This window comes from Pollicipes pollicipes, unplaced genomic scaffold (genome assembly GCF_011947565.3).
Source record: "Pollicipes pollicipes isolate AB1234 unplaced genomic scaffold, Ppol_2.1 Scaffold_7231;HRSCAF=8579_pilon_pilon_pilon, whole genome shotgun sequence".
In the NCBI taxonomy this organism is placed as follows: domain Eukaryota; kingdom Metazoa; phylum Arthropoda; class Thecostraca; order Pollicipedomorpha; family Pollicipedidae; genus Pollicipes; species Pollicipes pollicipes.
Genome location: NW_023597034.1, coordinates 35,474,306 through 35,501,614, shown reverse-complemented (window position 1 = coordinate 35,501,614; position 27,309 = coordinate 35,474,306).

The following is a 27,309-nucleotide window of genomic DNA, read 5'->3' as shown; positions in this document are numbered from 1 at the left end:
GTGCCTTTGGGAATGAAGGCTCCAGTTTGACGTTAGATGAATCATATGGGAAAACGTAATTCAGGCGGCTGGTAATGACAGAGATAACTCTGCATTAAGAGTAATAATCCTGAGTGGACACAGTTATACACTTCTGCGGGCTGAACAATGCTTCTTATCCAGCATCATTGTGATAATATCGTGATTTTATGTGATACACTTTGTAATAACGGTGTGGTATGTAATATTGTAATACCTAAACACAGATCGTTTGAATCTGTGTTGCAAAAGCCTGGCCACACCACCGCCACGTGCTGACGGTTTCACCGGACATTGTCGAAGATAGAGAGTGACTGCAGCTTGAAGTCGTGCTCGTAAATGCCGCCGAAAGGCACGAAGCCCTCTGTGACGGCGTGAACACAGTGGGGGGCGAGAACAGTGAGCGCCACAGGTGAGGCGCCGGGCGCCTGCTGTACAGCCCACAGAGGGCGAGGCAGATGGCGATGGGGCACCAATTTTGATCGACTCTGGAGTGGTCTCTTTGAGAATCAGGACGGTGACACTCCGACTTGACCAGTCAGGGTGGTGGCTATGCGTGACGTAGGTGATTGAGACGCGAACGAGCGGCTGACGCTCGGGGTCAGCTCCTCACCACGTGGTGTGGGTAAGGCTGGCGCTCGGTGTCAGCTCCTCGCCACGTGGTGTGGGTGAGGCTGGCGCTCAGGGTCAGCTCCTCGCCACGTGGTGGGGTGAGGCTGGTGCTCAGGGTCAGCTCCTCGCCACGTGGTGTGGGTGAGGCTGGCGCTCAGGGTCAGCTCCTCGCCACGTGGTGTGGGTAAGACTGGCGCTCAGGGTCAGCTCTTCGCCACGTGGTGTGGGCAAGACTGGCGCTCAGGGTCAGCTCCTCGTCACGTGGTGTGGGTAAGACTGTCGTCCCCCGGGGGAGTATTATCAAACGGGCGCTGCCTTCACTGCGCCTCTTCCGGGTCGGAAGGGGGTGGATCCGACGAGGCTTGGGTCTCCTGAGGGCTCTGTGCCATTGCGGACGTGTCAAGAGCCCGCGGCCGCTAACATCTGCGAAAGCGCTTCTCCAACGTGCCGCTCGAGAGCTCGCGGCACCGCTCGGGACGCTCCAGGGCGGCGCGCGACGCCCGGCGGCAGTGACGGCAGAGCCGGCGCTGTAAGTCGGGCGAGCTGTCCTGGCCCAGCCAACAGCAGCGCCGTCACCTGCCCTCGAAATTCGCGCAGTTAGTCCGACTCGCCATCGTCGACCATGCGGAGGCCACTGACGCCCTTCGCTCCATCGGGGTTCACACGCTCCCCGAGTGACGGTGACGCCGGCGCCTCCCTCAGGCGCTGCGTGCCGGCACCCTGACCCGAGTTCCGCAAGGCGCACGGGTCGATGTGCATGTCTTTCACGCCCGACAGGACGATAGCGGCCTTTCTGTGTAAATCGTAGTGTGTTTTGCTACAAGTGTTTAAGTCCTGAATGATGGTCAGAAGGTTTGTGATACCCAACTATAAATGGATTATGTTAAAACATGCCAGCAAAAGCACGACATTAGAGGTGAAACATAGCTAAAAAGCAGTAAATAGCTCTTATCAAAATAAACGCAATTGCCGGGACTACAGTAAAATAGTAAGATATCTTGAACTGGCTGCTGTTTCACGTACAACTTTGTGCGTGATGTAAAGGGAAGTAAAAAGGTAAAAATAAAGGTTCGGGTCAATCAAGTCAGACTGTGCTGTAAGAAAGATGTTAGTGGAGCCTGGAGCGTATTTAAACCACTCTTTACTGCGGCGAATTTCACAAATGGACTGTGAAGAAGTGTGCATGCCGGATAAGGTAAGGACCGGGTGAACTTTTGCCTGAGTGCGTAGGGCAAAGTCTGAGAAAAACAACGAATCTATCTTTCCTGAGAATATTCCTTCGGCAGATAGGATATCGCAATATGTATGTATGAGGCTAGCCGGGTGATAATTTGCGCTAAATCCTTTCCAGGCGTTTGAGATGAGTCGCTGCCGTCCGTCCTGCCCTCCCCCCCCCCCTTATATAACCAAACCATAGCCGAAGACTGAGCGCACATCTCGGAGGTAGGTGGTTACACTTCGCTCCCAGTTCAGACTTTCAGTGACGCTGCCGAATGTCGGCGGAGGTCTAAACATAGGCGCCCATCGACCTGTTGGCTTTTGCGGCCGCAGTTTGCGTGATTTCTCGAGGAAAGTTTGGGATCCAGCCAGACTCCAAAGTCCCAAGCCGAAGCTGTACGTTCCAGAATTATGTCTTAAATTTGCGTTCGTCTGGATTGCAATTTTCCCGCAGTTATCGTAATCCACTGTATGCAGCGTCATTGATGATCATTGCCGGCTGCTGCTGTATGACGTTATGTACAAAGCCATTGCAACATTAAAGGCTTTGACTGCAGATTTACCCTTATCCTCCAGCATGACGGCCACCGACAAAGTCGCCTCAAGCCCTCCACGAAGAGGCTGGTGTCTCTGAAGTCCTGCAGGAGAAAACTGGTATTTTCCAATGTTGAAGCTTTCGGCGTAGTTTTACGTTGCCACCCAAACATGAGCAGCTTGTTTTAGTTTTGTCAGGCAAGCCGCTAATAAACAGAGTGATGCGCGAGGCAGACTGCAAACACCATTCCCTCCGGCGCGCTAGCGTCCTCGTCAATTCACAGCACCCGCTATTTACGACGCTTTGCCGCTTTGTTTGCGATTTAAGAGGTGTGTGGAAAGCCATTTTAGGGCGCTATTTGAAACAGAGTGCAACTGTTAGAAGTTGTGATTCGCGCTTTGGAACACCGCAGAGTAGTCTATATGACGTTGGTCCTATTGCCTCCTGACATGAATTTCAACGCTGTTTTTAAGGAGCATTCTTTGAAGTGCGTAACTTTGTGTTACACGCGATGTGGTGGGAATAGACGTAGTTCGGCAGCCAAGCCGGGTTTCATACGCATTCAATTTACCGCCTCTCGTCCTTGCATCCGATGTGTACAGTTTGCTTTTCTTACAAACGGGGCAGAGCTATTTACGATCCGTTAACACCACGATAATATCTGACGGACGTCAGTCATCGTGATCAGAGATCATATGTGACCACGATAGATGATGAGGGTTTCCAACGTGCGCTTCCAATACGCAATGCAATTATTTTGATGATCTAGTGGAAACACTTGTAAGGATATTTAACGTGGTATACTCGTGCAATAAAAAACGTTTTGCGCTATGTCTGAATACATTCTTTGTAGACTGCTAACCTAATGTTATGGCTCCGTAGGCAGGGGGGGGGGGATGGTTACGTGACTTTATCGTCCACGTCTAATGCTGTAACAGCGCAAATAGGTTTATTGTCCGATTTATGTTACATTATGGTAACATCTCACCAAAAAGTGGAATGCTAGCAATATTTGTTAGTTTATTGCTCAAAGAATACGGTATATCGGCGCATAATGCTGCCCACCAGTACGCATATTTTACCGGTCTTTTCGCCCTGGAAAGTGAGGCGGCACAGCATCTCTTTTGACGTGTCGAGCCAGGCGTGGCGAATGCGTCCATGATCAGTCTGAACAGCAGACCATTCCACTATTTTCGTTTTCCCCTGCTGCTATACTGCTATTCAAACCCTTGTGCTAGATCAGCCAGCGAGAAAAGAGCTAATGCTGTTTGTGGTAGTTCGTTTTGGCGAGTGCCGCTGAAAAGCTAGTGACATAAAAAGGGTTTTCCTGTCATGCCATTCTTGTTGCAGGAAAGCCTGTGGCACGCCCTGAGTATCGGGACCAGCACCGCTACCGCCCCAGTGCCTAGTTGGTTCATTCTTATTTCTTTCTCGGCGTCGGTTGCCGCTGCTTAGCATTGGGCCCAGTTCGGCATGTGTGTAGATCATGCAGTACAACGCCAGGCATGGTGCCGAGTTCGGCATGTGTGTAGATCACGCAATACAACGCCAGGCATGGTGCCGAGTTCGGCATGTGTGTAGATCACGCAATACAACGCCAGGCATGGTGCCGAGTTCGGCATGTGTGTAGATCACGCAATACAACGCCAGGCATGGTGCCGAGTTCGGCATGTGTGTAGGTCACGCAATACAACCCCAGGCATGGTGCCGAGTTCGGCATGTGTGTAGGTCACGCAATACAACGCCAGGCATTGGGCCGAATTCGGCATGTGTGCATGTCACGCCATACAACCCCAGGCATGGTGCCGAGTTCGGGATGTGTACAGGTCACGCAATATAACGCCAGGCATAGGGCAGAGCTCGGCATGTGTGTAAGCCACGCAATGCAACGCCAGGCATGGTGCCGAATTCGTCATGTGTGCACGTCACGCCATACAACCCCAGGCATGGTGCCGAGTTCGGCATGTGTGCAGGTCACGCAATACAACGCCAGCTTTTGGAAGCCACGCTGCAGCAAACAAGTCACGGGGTGCGGAACACACGCTCCCGACCGCTGAGGTGACTCACTTCTTACCTGCCGAGCTGTAAAGGCCGTGGTGCAGGTCAAGTGACAGATCAGATCAAGCAGATCAAGTCCCAAAACAAAGCCGCCAGTTAGTCGCCTGCTTCCCCTTCAAATCGGTTAGATACCCCTGATCGGCACTGCTCTGATAGACTTTTAACTGGATGAGGTTGCCAAGGGGAAACAATCTTCCATCACCGAGTTGAAGATCCTTGCCGACTGATAAAGGCGGAAGCGTAGAGCTGCCATGGAAGCCGCATGGGCTTTGTCCGTGTGGCATCACGATCATTAAACGTGAGGGAAATTTGGTCCCGGTCGACTTTGGCCGAAAAGTTGGATACTGCCGCCTTATTTCACATCTGGGCGAATGTGAAATAAGAAGTGCGACCCTAAACAAAACACTACATACATACACTACATGCATACAATAGATAAGGAAACCACGGTATAAATCGGACGGATGTGAAAATTGCTGTGTTTTACCTATGGCCTATGAATGCCTGTGCCTTTTTTATGCTGCCTAGAAGGACAGTTCGGAACTAATGGAGGTAAAATTCGGAAGCCAAACACGGGACAAACTCAGAATTGTAGCATTTGCAATTCAGACCCCCTCCTTGTCACGTTGCAAACGCACAAGGTATGCAATGTGAAAACTGAAGAAATGCAAAACGGAGTAAATGGTTGGGACTCAAAAGTCAACAGCTGACACGGTCAGATCAAAGGTCAGGTCAGTTTATGACAACAAAAATCCAACATGTCAAAAACCAAGGAAATGGTTATTAAGTGATCGAACTGTTCAAGTTCTGGTGGGTCCAAATATCATTGTCAGTGCCCCCAAGCCGTTGGGTCAGTGCAATGTTGCATTTTTTGAATTACTATAATATTGACAGCAAAGGTTGTTTGGAGCCATGGAATGGTGTATGACCATGTGTCATGGGTGCTCCATTGGCAGCAAGTTTTGCCCCAGTCGAAAGCTGTTGGAGGTAGAAGTACCCGACTACGATCAAAGATGCGTGAAATTGTCCAAATAACATGGCGTTTCTAAATCGTTTAGACGAAAGGCGTATGCTTCATGCGACAGGTGCTGTATTCTAATTGTTCACAAAACAATGAAAAGCCTTGCGATGAAGTGAATTATTGTGTTAGGTACACTCAGAAAACTTGAAACCCCGCATAAAATTCACTACGAACGGATCCGTGATGCTGCACGTTGAGTCACTGTTTCAGGCGTCCGTAATCTAAGCATAGGTTCCGCCTGCCCGCATCATACGCCTGTTCTGGATGGTGATCGTCATCGAATGCACATACCAAAGGCGGAGGCTTCAACGCGCGGCTGGCTGTTCTGAGAACACAAATAAACGACCGGTTGGATGGGCGTGATTGGGTAAACCGTGTCCGTGCCTGCCAATGTTTGGGCGGTTCGGCGCTTCAGAGCCAAGAGCCGTGTATACAAAGATGTCCATCTTACCTGTTTTCCGTGGCGGTGGGTATACACGGCGTCACCAAGCGCGGACCACCGCGCTCGGGGTGTGTTCGCATTCCAGGGCCGCTCCCATGTGTCAAGGCACGTCCGGGTGATGAGATAACAATAAGCCCTGCACCAAAACCTGGAAACAGTGGCGCACCCAGGCTGCGAGGGCGCGGGGGAGCAAGTGAGGTCAGAACAGCCGCCGATCGCTGCAGCGGCTGCCGAAGCAGGTCTTCAAAGGTAGCGCACACACGGCGATGCCAATCGGTCCCACTGGCGCGGCCGCTGGGCCCGCGGCGCCCGGGCGCACCTCTTGCCGGGACCAAGGCAACTCCGGTTTGCGCCGGTCGTAAAGACGACCGTGTCGTAGTTGGCATGCCGGCGGGGCGCGACGGCGCTGTGCTGAGCGGTCTGAGCGCGCCAGTACGACTCTGTATGACCCGCGCTGCTGGACATTCAAGTGCGTGGCGCTCGACGGGGGCCTGGTACGGGTGGGGGGGGGGGGGGGAGGGGGAGGCCCACACAGGCCTAATGCGGCCTGTGTGAAGCCAGGGGCTTGATGCAGACCCCAGCTCTACAGCGGACTGGGGAAGGACCGGCCCGACAAAGAGGTGACTCGTGCCAGGAAAGAGGACATGGAAAGAGGACGCTCAAACCTCAGACGTGCACGCCAAGCTGTGAAGCCCCGTGACTGTCGCCTAGGGGACATGCGGGCCGCCATGCACGCAGCCAAGCCTATTACTTTGGGTCATTCCCGTTTGGTGCCCTCTGTTTAGAATAGAAAAATAACTTTATGCTTTTAGCTGAACAAAATGTTCATGGTAGCATCGTTTATGGTCGAGTAATTGCACTGATGGGATGACCGTAGATACAGGGCGCGTTAAATGGCGACCACGTTTCTCAGGCTTGGAGAGGTTCCATGCAAACTTTGTTAGTTGTGATGGGCCTGCTCAACCCGAAAAGCTCCCGTAGTTACACGCGAGGACAATCCGACACCTGGTGGTTAATGAAATCGATCTTTTTGCCAGTAGTTTGATCTCTTCACTCAGATAGGTTTGCGTATTTTTGTTTTTACAGGGACGTACGGAAATCGAGGGCGACTATCGCATTATAACACTGTGGCGTAGTATTACCGTGGCTGCGCTACGGTGGACTGAGCATCGCAGAAACACCGCATCGCGAAACTGGCAATGTCTCCGCTGTCTTGCATTTGTTGCAGAAATCTGAATTTTAGGATAATAATTTCTTTCCATTTGTATTACCTTTCAGTAAAGCTGGATCCCGTGAAATGAATAAGGCACGCCAGGAGGCCAATGGGGTGGTTCCTATAGCAAAAACATGCGATCTTGGTTAAAAAGGGCCGCTTTCCGTCCCTAATAAACTCTGAACAAGTCAAATTTATCTTTATTTTCCTATCTTACCGATGGTGATGTTGTGTACAAGCTATTCAAGTGTTGCCGTTAGGAATGTATCTCTACCGTGTACTTAATTCTCACAAGACCCATGCGTTATCCAGGGCTTTTCAGAACTATCCCAGCGCAAAGACAGAATTCGCTGTTAAAAGCAAGTTAATCAGGTGAATATGCCACAGCTTTATGCATTTTCAATCCGGCAATGAATTTCCTGCGCAATGAATGATTGAATGAGCGGAACCACTATCACGCTACACGACGCAAGCAGGTATATCTTGGTCGCCTAAAATATAGCGTAAGAAAATGGTTTTCATTCAAGTTGAGTTATCAATGGAATATGTTTTAAACGACACTCTTTCGTGCCCAGTATGATGTTTACCAAACGTGCATTGGCCAAATACCAATAACGGGTAAGGTTATACATGGTTATAAATGCAATGCATGCTGACCGCTAGCGCTGCCAACGAAGTGTTGCGCTGTTACGAAACAATGGCATGCACCGGAGTCATCCACGTAGACTTTGCCTAACCCTTACGGAAACATGCAGAAAATTTCAGAGAAAAAATATATTTTAGGCTACTGCTCGCATAACCAAATCGCTCGCAAAATCAAACAAACATATACGTTGGACACATATGGATATTACAAAGCCATTGCTGTTCCGCGTAACTCACTCCATATTGAGGGCATTCGTTATGATACAATTCTGCCCAAACCGTTTTTTACCAATCTCATGCCGTTGAAAAGTTTGTAGAAAACAGCCTGAGCGGTTTGGGGTGCTAAGGACTCAATGAGATGCGTAAGTACATGTTTAAACTTGTATCCCAACTGTGGCTCTCTTCGACTGCACCAGATCACATATTCCTGTAGAGCATCAAATTGTCTGAAACTGCGCATACCCGCCACCATATGTTTGCTTCTAGTTTGATTGGTGGGAAGCTGGTTGTGGATGTGTTTTCGCCATCAGGCCCCATAACTTAGGATGTAGGTGCATCAATTTGTCTTCTCTGGTCACGTAGTTTTGCTGCTTAGCTTCGAAAACGGCCAAAAACATCATCCATCAAAGACACCGACAGAAGATGATTTTAATAAATAAGAGCTTGGCTGGGTGGATGGTCATTGATGTACATCTTCTGCATGGGAGGATAGAGCAATTAATTATGTGCTTCGGTTGTGCACAAAATTCACTTGTGTATGACATATATATATATATATATATATATATATATATATATATATATATATATATATATATATATATGTATATTTAGCGCGGTGTAGCAGCGCCAAATTTTGCATAGCAATAAAGAATTGAATAGCGGATCTTTTGGTCTAAAATATTTGTGTGAGCCTTGTAAGGTCGCTGACCTATGGCAGGTCAAACTTAGACCATGGATTCCGTTAGAACACTTTCCAGGGAGTTGTTCATTCTTTTACAAAAACAAGGTGTTAGATGAAGTCATACATTTCGTAGGTAGAACCTTAGGCCATGCAACAGTTCAGTTAACAAATTCCATTTACTTGAAGTCAAGTGTAAAGGCCAGACCAAGATCAAAACTAACACGCTTTTGAACTTGAAAGCTTGGTTTTCTGTTAGTTTCTTGTGCTTATTTTGAACTTATGCATGACAGTGACCGCAACAGACATATGCCATGGACTTCGGAAGGCTAGAATAGATCACTGATCTGAAATGAACAAGGTCGACATTATGCTTTGAGGAGCATACCGCCTAGCGTCGACCCTGACGCTTATTGCAATGCCAAAATAAGAGCAACCTCGTGAAAATTTGGTCATCTTGACCTTACAAAGGTCGAACAAGGTCACTGGCCTCATTGACCCTTTTCTTAGGGCAGGTATCTAGCTTGGCGGCGGTTGCATGAGGAGGTCTCTGAGGGTATTTGAGGCACCAATCGGGATGTTGGCCTCTTTTGACCTTATGCAACACTAAGGTCATGACGTACGAACTTCGTTCACAGACAGGTCAACCCATCTGTAAATTTCGTGTCTCTAGTCATCTTAGTTCTCGAGACCTCAGTGGGGTCAAATTGACCCCCCCCCCCCCCATCCGAGCAAAGGGTATTTAACCGGCTACGCGGGCGGGTGTTAATCTCTCATATGGCCACATACGATTCCCTCCTGGAATGAACTTTGCAGAAGAAGCATGTCCGTTACTCTGTCAAAGCCAATGCAGAGTCATATATTGCGTATAGTGTTGGCGACAATGACACGTGGAAACGAGGGAGGTTTCAAGGGACCAAAAGACGCATTACGTTACACCTTGTTCCCCGGCAGCACTCGTTCGCGTGGTATGTACCCTTTTGCAGTCACATTGAGCCAAAGCACGACGCTACCCAATTTACGAATTGGAAAGCCGTTTTGACCATTCCAGACGACACCCATTTGATTCACTATATTCAACATATTCACCATGTCCCGTCATTTAGTTATAACAAGGTTAAGTTGAGGAATGAATGTCATGAGCTTATTGCCTGCAAGTCCAGGAACTAGAGCGTTTTGGGCCCCACCGGCACACAAACATGCCAGCGTGAGATAGCCATGCTTTACGGATTCGTGACCCAGCCATATGTCACCTCCCCTAACTTCCGCATAACTCCGTTGTCATCGCAGCGATATGTCCACCCGGGATAACCGGGCCCAGGGTTGCTAGCGTAGACGACAAATCTTCCAACGGTCGATTTTCTCAGAGCACGTGACGTTAACGTTCTATGTCACGATCAGTCATAGCATCTCACAAAGCTGAAGACTTCTGAAAGTATTTAGAAAGTCAGCCAATTATGCTGCAGATGCAACAACTATCCTGAAGCATGTAGGCAACTTGATAGTTCAATGTTAATGATGGTTTTATCGGTTTCATGATTTTATCCTTTCCAATTTTACTGGAATGGACCTCATTGATGGCCTGGCCTCAGAGTAAATGCTGAGCTGTGCTTTTGCCTGCATTCTGAGCGCGCTCGCCAACAGCGCAACACCACCTTCACGGATTGCTCTCTCTTTGGCCCTCGCGCCAGACAGGACGGTGGTGGGATCTTTTTCGTGCCGTTCAGTGCTAGGACTTGGCCGCCCCAAGCCAGAATGGCTCTGTCTGCTCAGATGCCAGCTGACCTCTTTGTCATGGTTCTTTTCGAGCACTCATAGAACCTACAGATGTGGAACAGTTCGATGTCTCTGGGACCTGCACCCCTTTCCATTTACCACAAGACGTTGATCTTATATTATAGGTCACGTTGTCGGCAATGTGCCCTTGAAGCGGATTCCCTGCAAGTGTTTGTATTGCAGCAATGCCGTCATACAGGCAAACACTGTTGAGGTTTGTAATGTCTGTAATGTGTCCTTACATACAGCAGTTGATTTTGCCGAAGAAGTGCGCGTGTGGTTTTCGGCCATCCGGACGACAAAACCACCGATGTTCCGCGTGAGCCTGGCGGCAAGTGCCGTGCGGAGCCTAGCGACCCTGCCCCTGCCGCACACATGCAGCTGCCACGCGCGCCAATGGAGCTGGCCGAAGGCTTTTAGCTTCCGTGCCGGGGCTGTGTGGACTAGGGCTCCAGCTGATATCAGGGGCGCAAAAAGCGTGACCGGCTGAGCGAGAAGGGTTCGGACGTGGCAGGAGGGAAGGGAACGTGACGTAGGTCACGGATGTCTGACGTGGCTAGAGTGCGGCATTCGTGTTGTGTATTGTGTTGTCTCATGTCAGAACATCCGTCAACAGAAAACCAGACCACAGAAAACCAGATGATAAGTAGCAATTGCTGGAACAAGGGCCAAGCCGGGTTTTACCGACTTTCAAAATGCTGATGCAATACGGCGAGACGACGGCCAAGCCTGGTTTTGCCGATTCTTAAAATGTTGAATCAATGCAGCGAAAGGAGGCCAAACCGTTGGACAGGATACCCGAAGCAAACGGTGAACGTCTGTGATTGGTGCGATGCTTTGGTCGAGTGTGATGTCGTACACTGTGATTCGCAATTATGTCGAATCTTGTTTTTCAACACTGATATTTCCAGCTGTTTGTTTTTTATTTGCAACAGCGATAGACATACTTGATGCAGGTAAGCGAAGTCCTGAGTGTACCCATTGCTGGCGCACGTAACCGAATTATATTTCGTTCTTTTCAGGTCACTCTCAACCTCGAATTTTTCCATTCTATCCTCTCGCGAACATGCGCACACTAATGCAAGATGCTCGTTGCACGCGAATGCCAGGGAATGCGACATCAAAGAAAGACGCGAACCAGTGAGATACTCAAAGAGGCAAATGCAAATAATCTTTCCATCCACTTCTAGTACATGCTCTCGCAAACCTTTCCTTTAATTCCGAAAGCTTCCGAAAAGTTCCGATGAAGTTTCAAACGTTAACCTACCTGTGAGTTTGTCGAGGCAGATGCACGCTGAGTAGCCCTGGGAGCATGGACCAGCTCAGCCAAGCGCCGTGCATTTGCGATTCGCCGTTCGTCATGAGGTCCATTTCGATTTACGAGCTACGAGTCTGCAGCATTGGTGGAGCCGGCCCTGCCAAGTACTCTATCACCGTCCGGCGAACGCTCGCCGAGCCAAAGTACCCAGCGCGCCCCACGAGGGCCCGGCGTGCAGCACCGCGCGCCAGGGGCTCGAGCACTGATTTGTGTCGCCCTGGGGACGTTCACGCGTTGCTTTCGTGCGGCGTCAGTGTCACTGTGTGTCATCTTGTGCTGCGTTAGTGTCATCACGCCTCAGATGCGTGTGATGCGTGTCGAGTGTGTCACTATGTCGGTGTGCCACCGAGGCCGTCGCTGTCTCGTGTGGGGAACGATGGTATCATTCCAGGAGAATATTGCTTAATTCAGGTTTGTCGATTCTAGTCAGGCTGGATACCAGGCGTTGCTGCGTATCAGGCGCCCATGCGGGCGAAGCACTAGGGAACCTGCGAGGACGCTCTACTAAAGGAACTGTTATGGAGCTTGCGAACCTGCGGAGATGTAGGATGCACTTAGCATGAAAATGCTTTCGGCGTATGCCATTTAGTCAGGCGCTTGTGGCTTTCCGATGCATTCCCACATGCGATCAATCGTGCAATTACAGTTAACGAGCGTTCTGCGACTCCTGATTATAGACCTATTTTTCGCCGTGGCTATCGCCCGTCTATAACGTTGTTTCTGGGGGTCCGTAGTAGATTACGGAGCATCTGGCGTCTCTTGTAGGTGCAGTGCCCCGGGGAATATTCTATTCGGGATTCGTCTGATTGGGTTGGTCTGCTGCGTTCGTCTGCAGCTTTCGGAGGCCTGCTGCAGTCGTCCGCAGCTTTTGGAGGTCTGCTGCGCTCGTCCGCAGTTTTTGGAGGTCTGTTACGCTCGATCGCAGCTTTCGGAGGTCTGCTGCGCTCGTCCGCAGTTTTCGGAGGTCTGCTACGCTCGTCCGCAGTTTTCGGAGGTCTGCTGCGCTCGTCCGCAGTTTTCGGAGGTCTGCTGCGCTTGTCCGCAGTTTTCGGAGGTCAGCTGCACTCGTCTGCAGCTTTCGGAGGTCTGCTGCACTCGTCCGCAGCTTTTGGAGGTCTGCTGCGCTCGTCCGCAGTTTTCGGAGGTCTGCTGCGCTCGGCCGCAGTTTTCGGAGGTCTGCTGCGCTCGGCCGCAGCTTTCGGAGGTCTGCGCTCGTCCGCAGCTTTCAGAGGTCTGCTGCACTCGTCCGCAGTTTTCGGAGGTCTGCTGCACTCGGCCGCAGCTTTCGGAGGTCTGCGCTCGTCCGCAGCTTTTGGAGGTCTGCTGCGCTCGTCCGCAGCTTTCGGAGGTCTGCTGCGCTCGGCCGCAGTTTTCGGAGGTCTGCGCTCGTCCGCAGCTTTCGGAGGTCTGCTGCGCTCGGCCGCAGTTTTCGGAGGTCTGCGCTCGTCCGCAGCTTTCGGAGGTCTGCTGCGCTCGTCCGCAGCTTTCGGAGGTCTGCTGCGCTCGTCCGCAGCTTTCGGAGGTCTGCGCTCGTCCGCAGCTTTCGGAGGTCTGCTGCGCTCGTCCGCAGCTTTCGGAGGGAGCTCGCCGACAAGTGGTGGGGAAACAGCATTCGCCCTCACGGACCCGAGTCGTGTGAACAAGGAAAACGTGTGACTGGCCTAGCTCATGGCAACGTTTTACTTGCTACTTGTAAAAATATTCTCTTCACTATTGGTTATTTTTTAAACTGGTCTGGGATTTACCGTTAAGCACTCACACCACTGGAGTATTTGCCTCTTAGTTTGCGGTCAGTTGCGTGACATAAGTTATTGTTAGACCGCTGGATTATGTCGCTTTTTAAGCGTTTTTTTGTGAGTTTGGGCTGTCTGGTTGGTATTAATGCTGCTCACTGCTTTGCCACATAGGCTTTATAAACATTCTTCACGCAGATCAGCGGGGGTCGTTTTCATGTTTTAAACCTTTTACTGTATTTACAACCATTTGTAGGTTATCCAACATGTTGAGCCTCAGCACGGACATGATTGAGTTGTGATGTGGCTTGTTTGAACAAATGCGCCGAATTATGGATGTCTGTGAACAACACAGAAATTGGCCAGCGGCAGAGAGAGGCTGGCTCGTCATGCCAATGACAACATTGAACCCTCACGATGTGCGTGGTTCGTTTAGTAGAAGTGAGAAACATATGAAACTGGATTGTCTCATCAACGCTCAAAAATATTGGTTTATGGTCTATTCCTCAGTCAAACGGCTGTCTGGCCAACTATTATTCAGCTGCTAAATATGAACCATGCTTGGGAGAGATGGCATTCCACAGCGTGGCAAACTTACGCCTGGTGAATGCACTAGATGGAGCCCATGAGTGTGAATGCATGTGCTAATCGCCGTGTTCGTCTATATGCACTGCAATGCACTTCTCATCACTTGAAAATAGTGCGCCGCTGAAAACTATTACTATGCGAGATTATGCTGGTATTGTCGGCAAGCATGCTATTTTATGTAAGTTGTTTAGTGCTTTAGCGAGGAACATAATTCACATAAAGAAGACATTAATATCAGGCTCAGGAAAAATCCGCAAAAAAGCAGGAGAATGGAGACATAGTTAGGTTGATATTTCGGCAACATGCCTTCGTCGAAACAATAGTAGAAGCATGCCATATCTACGAGGCTCTGCGTATATAACATTGATATGGTATGCTATTTTAGTCATTTCGGCGATGGCTCTGCCCCACACGAACCGCCTTACTCTGACTCCGACTCAAGCATTTCTGGTGGAGAGTCTAGTCCCCCCTGACTCATGATGTGAGGTAAATCTGCACTCAGCGCCAAATCCGGCCATGATCGAGCACACATCTGCTGCGCTGCCATCCACCTGAACCCTGACCCATCATGACCTGGCGACCGCCCCGACCGGGTGAATAAGGGGAGGGAGGGCGGGCGTACATGCCCGTGCGCCGGTAGCAAAATCCGGCGTGGATCGAGCACACGTCTGCTGCGCTGCCATCCACCCGAACCCTGACCCACCATGACCTGGCGACCGGCCCGACCGGGGGGATAAGGGGAGGGAGGGCGGGCGTACCTGCCCGTGCGCCGGTAGCAAAACCCGATTGGATCAAGACCGGACCGCGGCGTCAGTGCCGTGCGGGCGGCGGCGCCGGAGGGAGGCGGCAGCGGCGGCGGCGGAGCCCAGGCGGCGGTGGACTACGGCGCCACACAGCGGCGGGGCCGAGCGACGCTGCGGGCTCGTGACCCGGGCACGGTCACAGGCGAGGGTCGCGCTGCCGACCAGGCCAGCGGTGACGCTTGGTGGTGAACCTGGTGGCCACGCCGCTCGACACGCCGCCGGCGCCTTTGGCGTTTCGGACGCGTGGTGCCGCTTTCGTTGGCACTGCTGGTGCCGTTGTTCGTGACGCTGTTGGTGCCGCTGTTGGTGACGCTTAGCTTGCGAGCGGCGCTGCAGGAGAGGTGCGCGCGTGACGGCGCCTGACGGCACGTGACTGAGGAGTGACGCCAGGTCCGGAGGAGCGGGAGGCACGCGGCGTGCGCGGACGGCCCGCAGTGACGTCAGAGGAGGGTGTTGTGAGCCCGTAAACGGTTGGCACCGCCACCGACAGGCCGACACCAGTATGCAGGGTGAACGGGGCAGCCTGATTGATCTGAAGATGGTCCATCTGAACCGCATGATGAGGAACCGTCGCCACACGCTCGCCAACGTCCGGTGAGTGTTCCAAGGCCGCGCCGTACTCGATGAATAACGGCCCGAGGTGTAGTCGCGCGGGAAAACATGCCATTGGAGATTCCGCTCACGTGCTGTTGTTCGAGAAGCGCTCCCACACGAGTGACATCCACCGATCGCCCATTCGCTTCGGTGACGTCCCATGATTGGTGCTCACGAGGCATTCTCTGCTGCTGCTGCTGCAGCGACGCTTAGCCAGAAAGCTTGCGTGTCGTGAAACACAATTTGGGAGGCGTTAAACGCCAGGCAGCGACCCAAGATAGCCCTCCATCGGGCGTGTGCTGGGCTAAAGCTTCGAATGACAGCTGGCGGGCAACACCGGGCGGTGTAGGTGTGCGGTGACTGCTTTGAAGCTACTCTCCTTGAAAGATATGACATTTATGGCACGTTTCAACTCATGTGAGACTACAGAACATAATTTGCACTAAAACTCATATAATCCTGACAAAGGTTTGGTAATGCCGGGCGGGCTGCGGGCCGTTGATGGGCGCGCACTGAAACAGGATTATGGTCTCGGAGGAGACCAGCGATCCACAAGAGACCCGGCGCTTAGGACCTGTTCTCCCAGACTTAGCCCAGCGCCGGACACAAAGCTCGGCACCAGACACGAAACTGGACAATCCGCTTGAAAGAATGATAAGTGTGATGTCAGTCTGGCAGAGGTGCCGGGGCTGGCAGGGCCACATGGGACGCTCTGACATGTGACCACTGATGTCAGAGTCTGGCAGAGGTACCGGAGCTGGCAGGGCCACTTGGGGTGCTCTGATACGTGACCACTGATGTCAGAGTCTGGCAGAGGTACCGGAGCTGGCAGGGCCACTTGGGGTGCTCTGACACGTGGCCACTGATGTCAGAGTCTGGCAGAGGTACCGGAGCTGGCAGGGCCACTTGGGGTGCTCTGACACGTGACCACTGATGTCAGAGTCTGGCAGAGGTACCGGAGCTGGCAGGGCCACTTGGGGTGCTCTGACACGTGACCGCTGATGATAGAGGCGTCGGCCCGTGCAAGCGGAGTGGTTTGATGTTTGGATATGGCAGCGGTGAAACGGGCATCAGAGGCCTCAGATTACTTACAGCATGCATATCTCCAGCTGATCGGGACAAGGTAGTTGTAGCACTGGAAGAGGTCCTGGACTGTTGTAAACCAACGAGATTTTTAATGTGTGAAAACGGAATCTAACAACGTAGGCGTTTACGAGCTATATTCATGCGGGCCGTAGTCGGCATCGTTGTTAATTTGAGGAAACGGAGTCTAGCAACGTAAGGGCTTACGGGTTGTACGCATGCGGGTCGCAGTTGGCGTCATGATAATTAGGTGTGACCATGCGGTACTTGTTAGTTTTTATTAGCGTCCATGTGAGTTGAAAGGTTGACATTAATATTTCCATAACAGTTGGTCTTCTGAAAGAAGCATTTAATGGATGTGTCACCGGATGCCCGAACACGACTAAAAATATTGCCGGTTAACACGCCATGATTTTAGAGAGATCGATGGGGTGGCTGCATGTCCAGAGTTGACTTGGATACGTCGGTTCAGTTTTTAAACAGCAGAAGAAGCGTGTCAGCAGTGTGAATGTGTCGACATCAGCAGCGTGGAGGGGTCTCAGGAAGATTTTTGAACTGTCGTACCATTTCTATAGATAAGTGATCATCGTTCCGCAACGTCTTCAAGCCTGATCTCCCTGTGTTCAAGTGGCATCTCACTGTCTTCAGATCCGATCTCCTTGACCCTTAGCGTCTGTAGATATGTCCTTGGATCGCTTTTGGCTAGCCAACTTCCTTTCGCTGATGTTCTTGAACATTTCCCAAACATGAACAGCTGCAAAAATGAGACAAGTAGGATTCGGAATGCTAGGATGGGTCTAGTTTTGACAGCCTCAGCTGTCGAAAGAAAAATTCAGGAATGCTCGAAGCAGATGATCGCGCACCGACCCGGGCCGGGTTTGTTCCTCACCGACCATTTCACGACGGTCAAACTCAAGTTACTGCGAGATGTTTTTTTTCCGACCGCTGCGTCGAGCTGTGCATATGTGCGCTGCGCACAAGTTTGTGTTCTTTGAAAGGAAGTTCGCTCCCTGTTCGCAGAATCTGGTCTAAGCAAACGCCCTGTGGCTTTTGCCTGCATGTTGTAAAACAGAGGTGGGGTATCATTTGGCCTGCCGTTGGCCGTACGAGTTCCGCGACCGGACAGGCCGTGCCTGGTCACAGGCCCACAACGTGCATGACTGCTCACTTCCGCATGTGACATGATGTTTGCGTTTTCGTCTGTTTTGCAAAGCTGCCCACGGCAGCTGGCGTATTGCCAGCTGTTTTTTCGACCAAGCATTCTTTACCACTGTGATGGCATCAGCCAACCGATGCAAACGGCGTTAAGTGTTCAGCGGTGCAGGCTACCTTCCATGAACGTCGCGACTTCGCTGTCCCATTGTAAACACACGGTATCCATGGTAACGATGCCACAGAACATCACAAAGCGCAGATGACATCCATGTTTTCTGAAATGTTATGACAGGTTATTCAGTGAGGTATCATCAAGACAATGAATTAGAAATGCTAGCAAATAGAAATGTTGGTGCAAGGTGTCGCTTAATGCTCGCTCGATAGTGGTGAGAACGCAGGCGAGTCAAGCACTTCAATCAGCGGGTTGGCAATAGGTGATTTCTGTGGTACGCTGGTGTGTATTAACCTCGCGAACAATGTATATCAGTAATTGTCAAGCAAGCTGAACCAAAAAGTCGTCGAAGTGCTTAAGGATAAAAACAATCAAACAGCCGCATATAATCTGCTGCATTCCCAATGCTCTTGCTCGAATTTTGAGTTGAAGGAGACGTTCCACATTTGTATGAGGTTTGAACTGAAACAGCCATCACGAAGGTCACCCAGTGCCCTTCACAGCCCTGCCCTTCTTAAGACCTACCTCTCTAGTTTCCAAGTTTCACGATCGCGAAGATGTGCAGACTTTTTTCGTGAAGACTGTTTCAAGGTCACCCACGCATCCACGACGCAATAATAGTCATTCAAATGCTGTCATTTCATGCGCCGGTCAAAGAATATAGCAGAATATACTTGTCGAGTTGTTCATATCTGGCGCTTGTGAGCACGATTTCCAGATATAGCAATTGGCTCTCAATGAATGTCGTGCAAGGTACAATGACGTAATCAAACAATGACGCAATAAGAAGCACATTTGCAAAACAGAGAAATTGTGTCGCCTAGAGTAGTCTCCCACTTCAATGGATACCGATAACGAGACTATTTTATCACATCTAATGAAATTAGATATGGTGATTCCCATGTATGATGACAAATCATCGATATGTTGTTGATATGTTATTGATGTATGTATGATATGTATCATCAAATCATGACACGCATCACCCAATATCTTCAAATGTGGAGCATTCCCCTCAACATCTGTATTCATCATAACAGAATGCACAAGTCGTGAATAAAGTATCAGTGGCCTTTTAGCAGTTTGTTTTGTAATATAATATTATCTGCTTGGAACCAGTGAGGACCATCTGATCCACGTATGCCGTTGACAAAGCATTTATTACACTAAAGCAGATCAGGTGTCAAAAAACGACTCGGAATATGGTCATCCGATGGGGAGCGATTTTCTTCTCGAGACGGTTGTCGCAATCCGATCGGTGCGATATTTACCGCAGCGTATTCGTCTGACCTGCGCTTCTTCAATGACGTCATTGCCGCTCGGCTGACACACCGGTCAAGTGAGGTGTCCTTGGCAAAATGGCCGCTGCAGATGACGCCCCTCCCCCAAGAATCGAATGTTATCATCATCATCATCGAAGTGATATTTGTTGACACCTTACATGCATGATCACGTGTGCAGAGAGCTACATGCTTATCTGGACACACGTGGATTCCGTGTGTTCCCTAAACATGCGTGGCTGTGGGGACGCACGTGGCTTAAGATGTGTGTCCGGACACAGTGGAATGAAAGCCGCGTCGTGTGGCAGCCTTCATACGCCAACATGCATAGCATCTGGCAGAATGAGAGTACCTTGTAAAGTATTCACGTGTTGACCACGAAGTACTTAACAGTATTTTGGGGTTAGCTATCAACTGTGCGCTTACCTACTCATGTGACATTCCGTTACATATTCATAAAGTTAACCCCTTTGTGAGCACCAAAGCTCTATGCTATGCGCCGTATCCGAACTCAGGGCGTTATGCTCCATGATGCGCCGTATCCGAACTCAGGGCGTTATGCTCCATGATGCGCCGCATCCGAACTCGGGGCGTTATGCTCCATGATGCGCCGTATCCGAACTCGGGGCGTTATGTTTCATGATGCGCCGTATCCGAACTCGGGACGTTATGTTTCCTGATGCGCCGTATCCGAACTCGGGCCGTTATGTTTTATGATGCGCCGTATCCGAACTCGGGGCGTTATGTTTCATGATGCGCCGTATCCGAACTCGGGGCGTTATGTTTCATGATGCACCGTATCCGAACTCAGGGCGTCATGTTTCATGATGCGCCGTATCCAAACTCGGGGCGTCGTGTATCGTGCTCAAAACCACGCTCAACAAGGCGATCGCCATGAACGATGGCCGAACGTAATTGTCCGTCGGTGGAGAATATGGTATGACACGTATAACAACGTTCACATGAACCGTCCTCAAAATCAGCACAACTTTTGCATGCTTTGTCTAAAAACGCTAAAACATGCAAAAGTTGTGCTGCTCAAGCTCTGGCACCTTGACCACACCAGGTCCTCTCAGCAGTCTGCGCGGTTGCAAATGTAGTTGACATCGGCTAAGACCATGGCTGCGGTCCACGACTCACAGCCGGCCGTGGGGGCGACGATAGTGGCTGGTGTCCGGTGTCTCCAGCGCCCCGTCTTAGCATCGCGGCCATATTGATTGGCAGCCAATGGACGGCTGCAGGAGCGGTCGGCCGCCGCGCGCCGGGCGACGTGACGCTCCGGCCCTCCAGCGATTGTTGCATCGGCGCCGCCGGAAGGCACGGTGATTAAATATACGCTGTCAACCGGGCATAATGGCCGTGAGTAATGACCGGCCCCGCGTCACGGCTTCAGGTGGGGGCGGGATAAGGGGCGCAGGGAGTGAACAGCGGCTCCGTTCCGTTACTCCTGTCCCTGATAATCGCCTCTATTCTCGGACGCGGCCGTCGCGCCGTCTGGTACGCCCTACGTGTTCCGTGAACTTGACGCGCCTCTGCTCCCTTTGTGGACAATTACACGCCTTTGGCGATGCTGGAGCCCGTTGGCCATGGTACGCGGCGGGGTCCCTGCGCCATAGCAACTCCGCTGTCGGCGGTCATTAAGGCGACGGTCGCGGCCTGCAAAGGCAGGAGGCAGGCCTGGTGGCGACTGCAACGATTTCTGATGACTGCTGGCGCCTGCCGACGACAGTTGACGCGTGCTGATGACTGCTGCAGCACACTGACGGCTGCTGATGTCTACCAACGCCTGCTGACGTCTGCTGGTCACTGCTGAGAAGCGCGGACGCATATGGACTCAGGCCAGCGGCAGACGAGCCGTGCCGACGCCTGCTGATGAGTGCTGATGAAGACCGCTGATGCGTGCTGACGACTGTTCAGGCGTGCTGTCAACTACTGGGTCTCGTTTATGCTGACCACTGCTGAGACGGGCTGATTTACTGGCGACTGCTCACTGCTGCTGATGCCTGATGACAGCTGATGCTGGCTACTGGCGTTTTTGGCGTTGTTCAGTTTGCTTATACCCGTGGTTCTGACTTTGCTGTTTGCCTCGCGTATCTTGTTGATATTCTTGTAATTCATACTGATGCCGCCCTTAACCGTGGTTGCCGACGGTATTGATGCACTGATGCTCATAACACGAGATTTCTGTGTCATTGTTAAACATACGCTCGCGTTGGGGGGGGGGGGTCGGTCTTATCCTCACCCTCAAAGGCTTTCCAGACTAGCACCCCAGCGACACGACGTATCTGCGCCAAACTTTGAATGGTTGTAGAAAATTGAATAGTGAATATTTTGATACAAATATTTAGTATACCTTATCAGGCTGCTCACCTATAGCAGGTATGAGTCAGGACATGGCTGTCAGCAAATGCAATTCGTAGGAAATCGTTCATCATGACGCACAGCACAGTGTGTTAGATGGAATCATGCAAATTTTAGATGCTTTTCTTTACACAATTATGCAGTTGAAATTGGAATTAAGACTAATTCTGTCGACTTTGAGTCAAACATGAATGTCAGATCAAGGTAAAACTTAAGTAAAACTTGCTGTGCAAGGTAGTCTTTAACACTCATTTCAAATTGCGTGATCACGGGGCGTCCGCCGACATGCTATGTTGACTTCATAAATGTGAAGAGAGGTCACTGGCCTGAGATGACGCCGATTTATATTTTCACGTGAGGAGCATTCCGCCAAGTGTAGCCCTGAGCTCTGAATTCAAAATTTAAATATCAAAGCAAATGAAAGGTTTTTGGTTCCCGTGACCTTCTGAAAGTCAAATAGGTAACTGATCCGATCAGAACACCAGTGATCTAAGCGGTCCAACTGACCCCTGACCCAAGTGCGTCGCATTCAACAGGCTACCCGGACGCATGCTAATTCTGCAGTATGGAGGCTGCTGATCGGTTTCGCGTGCTGATTGGTCCAAGCAGCTGACGCGCTCTTTAACACAGCTGATTGGTTTCGTGTGCCGATTGCTCCAAGCAGCCGACACGCTCTTTAACACAGCTGATTGGTTTCGCGTTGCGACGGCGCTGGTCCTGCGGCAGTGCTGCTGGGTTTGTGACGACGCCGTTAGGTCCGGCCTGAGGTGGTTTGGTACCACATACGTACTGTGCTGCAGATGATGATTCAGTAACGGGGCTGAGGTCGCTCTGATTTCTGTTGAGATAAAGCTGCGTGAATATCAAACACGTAATGATGCTCTGAGACGATCATGTCTTCTGTTATAGCGTGGCGGACTTCTATTGTTGTGGAAACGACTTCGGTCCGATTTTGACGCTGCTTTCCGGTCCGGTCCGTTGTTCGTCGAGGCGCGAAGGCTCAGCGGTCATTGCGAACAGAACAGCGTCTCGCTGCTTACATCTTACAATATGCCCAAGAACGTTCTTTTGTTCCAGGTTAGAGCGTCGCTGGCTGTTTCTTTCCTTTCCCTTGAAACACTCGAGCTCAGAAAAAGGAGAGCATTGTGAAACCGGTGCATATTTGCGAGTCTTTGATCCGCGAAGAGCCTCAAGAGGCAAAGTTGAATGCTGAAACGTCGCTGTTTGAAGCCACCAGAGCGTTGGTCTAAGCCGGCCGGCGGGAGGTTTTGTCCCTCTGGTGCCCATTGGCTGTTCGAACGTGGTATTTTGGTGCCTGGCTTGTGCGCCTCGCACCTCATTAGCGAGGTCGGATATTGGTGTAATCGGGAGGTGGGCGGCCTGGTGCTGACTTGACGTTCGCCCTCGCCAGCGCCAAGGAGAAAACTCCGACGTTGGAGAGCGCTGGGGGAGTTCGGCGAGATTGCGCCTGATGACGATCGCCGCTGTTGACGCTGGCTCTTACTAGACTCACTCTTGCCTGGACTGTGCTGAATTCCGTTTCATGTGTTTTTCAACACACCGTAAAAGTACATGTACAAAACTATATCGGACTTGAGCGCATGCATGAGCACGGGAGTTACATAGCCAGTGCTGACGTGACTGAAATCGGATGAACAGAACAAAGCGTTGACCACGAAGTGCCTGTTCGTTGCAATATGCACATGAATGGTTAATATCCTGGTACTGTTATCCGACCGGGACATTCACGATTGTTTTGATGATGGTAAGCAGTCGAAAGCAGTTTATGCAGCTTTGTGCGAATTAGCCAGACGCAGCAACACTGGGCAGCGCAAATGGACGACAACGGCCTCAGTAAGGTTAAGACCACCAAGGACACGGCTGTTTGTAAGCATGATATTATTCTGACCAATATGAGGGAGTGTATGCCATTTCGTCGGCCCGCCTGCGCCGTATGCACGCGTAGAAGTGCACTTGCACAAACGGTATTTACATCCACTGTACTTAAAGCAAAACATTGTGCTTTTTATTACGGTATGGTCTTCACGACACGCACGTTTTCACCTTAACTACAGTGCAGCGCTGGTCCCAGCCGGTCGCTAACGCTGGATGTGACATCTGGTTGTTAGCGCCCCCCCCCCCCCCCCCCCACTTGTCAGCGTCCCTACAGCATGCTGGACACAGCGTCATCAGCTACCCGCTCTACACACGCGGACTGTAGGTATGCTACTTCTTTCCGAGCAAACTCCAGTCACCGGTGGGGATTTTGTGAGTGTGCTCTCTGGGATGCGGTGCTCTCTCCGCTCTTGCGGAAGGAAGAACGGTCACCGGCCGGCTGTAACTGCCGCGCCCTGTGTTGTGGCCGCCCATTCTTTGTGCTCGTTTCCGCCGGCCGCCTGCTCCAACCCTGCTCCTGGCTCCGCGAGGGACGGCCGGGGCGTCAACAGGATGCAGATGACGTAAGAGCCCCCACCCCGGCTGGCGACCGTCGACTGGTGCGCTATGTGTCCGACACCTGACATCGATAAACATCTCCTCAAGCACGAACCCTCCGGTGGTTTGGTTTGGAAAAACTTTTGTCTACTTTGATTGGCACGTAACCAGCGAAAGTTCAACACTTCCAAAGCGTGGTGAATTTTTTTGCGAACATGTAGCTCTTGAACAAAAACGGAAGCAGACCAACCAAGATTTAGTCGTTTTATCCGTTGGTACTCAGTTGACATCGACACAACGCTACGGCTTAAAGTTTTGCCATGCTTTGAGCGTACCCACACACATGCAGTAATTGTCTGCCGTAGGGACCATGTTACTGCCAAAACTTCGCGGAGGTTTTGTAAGCGTAAAAAAACACGCAGTGGAGGAGGCACACAGCACTACATCAATTACTCAATAGGATGAGGTGCTACAGCTTTCGTCGCATGTGGTTAGGAATGCTCCACATTTGTGTGGGGTTTTGAATTGACATAACCGTCTTTAAAATAATTCGGTGCAGCTTACAGCCCTGCCATTCTCAAGACCTAAAGCTCTCTAGTCAGACTATTTTGTGCAGACTATTTCAAAATCACTCAGGCATCGACGGTGTCATAATGACGTCATACAAATGCTACCATTACATTGGCTATGCGACGATCAAGGTCAATAACAATATAATTGTCGAGCTGTTCATGCCTGGCGTTGGTGAGCACGACTCCCTGAGAAAACGATCGTTAATTGGCTGCTAATCCATGTTATGCAAGGTACGATGACGCAATGAAACAATGACGTATTGAGGAGCATATTTACTCAAATAGAGCAATTATTTAGTCTAGAGCAGTCTTTTCTTCGTAAGAGTATAGCGCTAGTTACAAGTGAGCTTGCTACATCATATCTAACGCACGTTTCAGTATCTTCAAATGTGGAAAATTCCTTTCGAGATGACGGTGCGTATTATGAAGGTAAAGCGAACTCCAAGAGGACTTGTTCATTGTTCGCTCCCTGAAACCGGACCACGCTCTTCTTGACGTGTAGCAAAGCCTGTTTATCGCATGTGATGTCGGGCAGAAAGTTCCCCAGATATGTATGCCCAATGCTGCTTGTATAGTCTTACGTGTGCCGCGTACAAGCACCTCTCGGCTTAATTGCCTGTGCATTCACGAACACTTGTGGCCGCGTGTTTGATCGCCCCTCTGAGCTTGGTATGTACCTTCACCCCTCTCTCCTTCTCTCATTTCTTTTCTGGCTGCTCTTCCTCCTCTCCCTCTCCCTCCCTCTCCCTCCCTCCTCCCTCCCTCTCCCTCCCTCCCTCCCTCTCCCTCCCTCTCCCTCTCCCTCCCTCTCTCTCTCTCTCTTTCTCTCTCTCTCTCTCTCTCTCTCTCTGCGCGCGTGCTCATTAAAATGGCGCGCTCGGTCCAGCGTTGTTGACGGCCCTCGAACACTAACGCGTGCAGCGAATAAGCGTTCGTTAAATCGCGAATACATGTTCATTGCAAGCATACTTGGCGCTCCTAGCGTACCGATCGCCGAAATGATCTTCCACTGAGAGCTTTGTTCAGGATTGACCGCGTATTCACTGCAACAAGCCTGCGTTAATGTTGACCGGGGCTACCGATCATGTGCAGGAGGTTGTGGGTTCAAGTCTGGCTTCCGGTCTAAACTTGTGTCTCCGTCCCCGCGGCAACTGGCGAGATGGATGTCGACGCTTAATGACCTTAGGTTGAATGCCTTCCAATATTAATCCATGGCTTGCAATATAATCCCATCCAGATCTTATTAGGGCGAATTGCAGAGAGCAATGCTCCAAATGCTTATGAATTTGAAAGCACTTGGCGTGCTTAAAGTATGCTGTCGCGTCTTGCGGCACTGGAAATATGGAATGTTTTATCAACGTCTGCGTTCTTTGTACTGAAATACAGTATTCCTTCAGCTTAGATCAATGTATAGGCTCAAGTGTCCTGTAGATTCATAATTGCAAATGTAGGTGTGGAGGCAGTGTACCAAAGTCAACACGTTCCGTTTTTAAAATCTCTCCGCCGTCCCTTTCCGGAGAGTTACTAAGTCATTCCTGCCTACTGGTAATTTAAAGGGCGCTGCGCGCTAGATTGTCAAGAACTGTTGCAGCCAGCATTTACTGTTATCCAATAAACGTGTCTCTTGAGTTGTGTGGAAAAGGCATCGTTCTGCTCTCACCGGCTAAAGAAATAAAACTGGGCTTAGGTTTATAAAGTCGGAAGCTGGAACCACTCCGAACCTTCCACCGAAAATAGTTCTATCGACTCCTGTTTCTTATACCGGTTTATTGTAATGAATGTGTTATTTACAAACCATGGATGTTTGCAGTAACGTTAAGTACAAGTCCGTAGGTGCAAGTGCTGTACTGATACCCTCCGGAAGAAAGTTGCATGTCGAAAATAATGATGTCTCCGCATAATATGAAATAACATTTGAAGATTGCAAGTCCACGTCACCAGAGGCCCCTGGGACAGTGGTAATACCCGTGTTCATGGGAAAAAACAGAAGAATGGAGATGTGGGCTATTTGATATAGGTTATTATCAGGCTATTACTGAGGAGGAATAATGCTGCTACCATTGTCTTATCTATGGGAATAATGCTCCACATAAACGCACTTAACATCTCAAGTAGGTACCTGCGGTTCATCTGGAAAGAATAACTCATAAGTCCGCGATTGCCGTCACATACACAGGACAGACGACCTAAACCTTGTCCGTTATATCCATGCATTAACTGTGAAGCGCGTTATGCTTGAGATATAATAACGTGATTGAGTTGGCTCGTCCTATAAGAGGATGACTTATGAAGGAATGTGAAATTTCAGTGTAATGGCCAGCTGCCACACCACGCTCTTTTTTCCGCAAATACGACCTAACACATCTGTAGTGTGAGCAGTGAGGATTTCCTCCCCTGACCTCAACGCCAGAGCATAGCTCGCCTGCCGGGTTCCTTTGTGCTTTCTGGCCACGGTTTGGCTGTCAACACCCATCTGCTGCCTACATCAGACGTAACTGGACCGAATCAGGCTGTCCTGTGCGCGACGCTGTTTCCCGTACACAGCCTTCCCGGGGGGGGGGGGGGGGGGGGAGGGCAGGCCGATCCCGGGAAAAACCATATTGACGTCTTTTCCAGGGACTTTCCCCGGGTCGACATCCGCCAACTGGCAGCTCGACTCAGCTCTCGTCTGCCCTGCCTCGTGTCTGCCTGGTCCTGTCTCATGTCCGCCTGTCCCTGTCCTCGTGTCCGTCTAACCCTGTCTCGCGCCCAGCTGGCCCTGCATTGTAACCCTGTCTG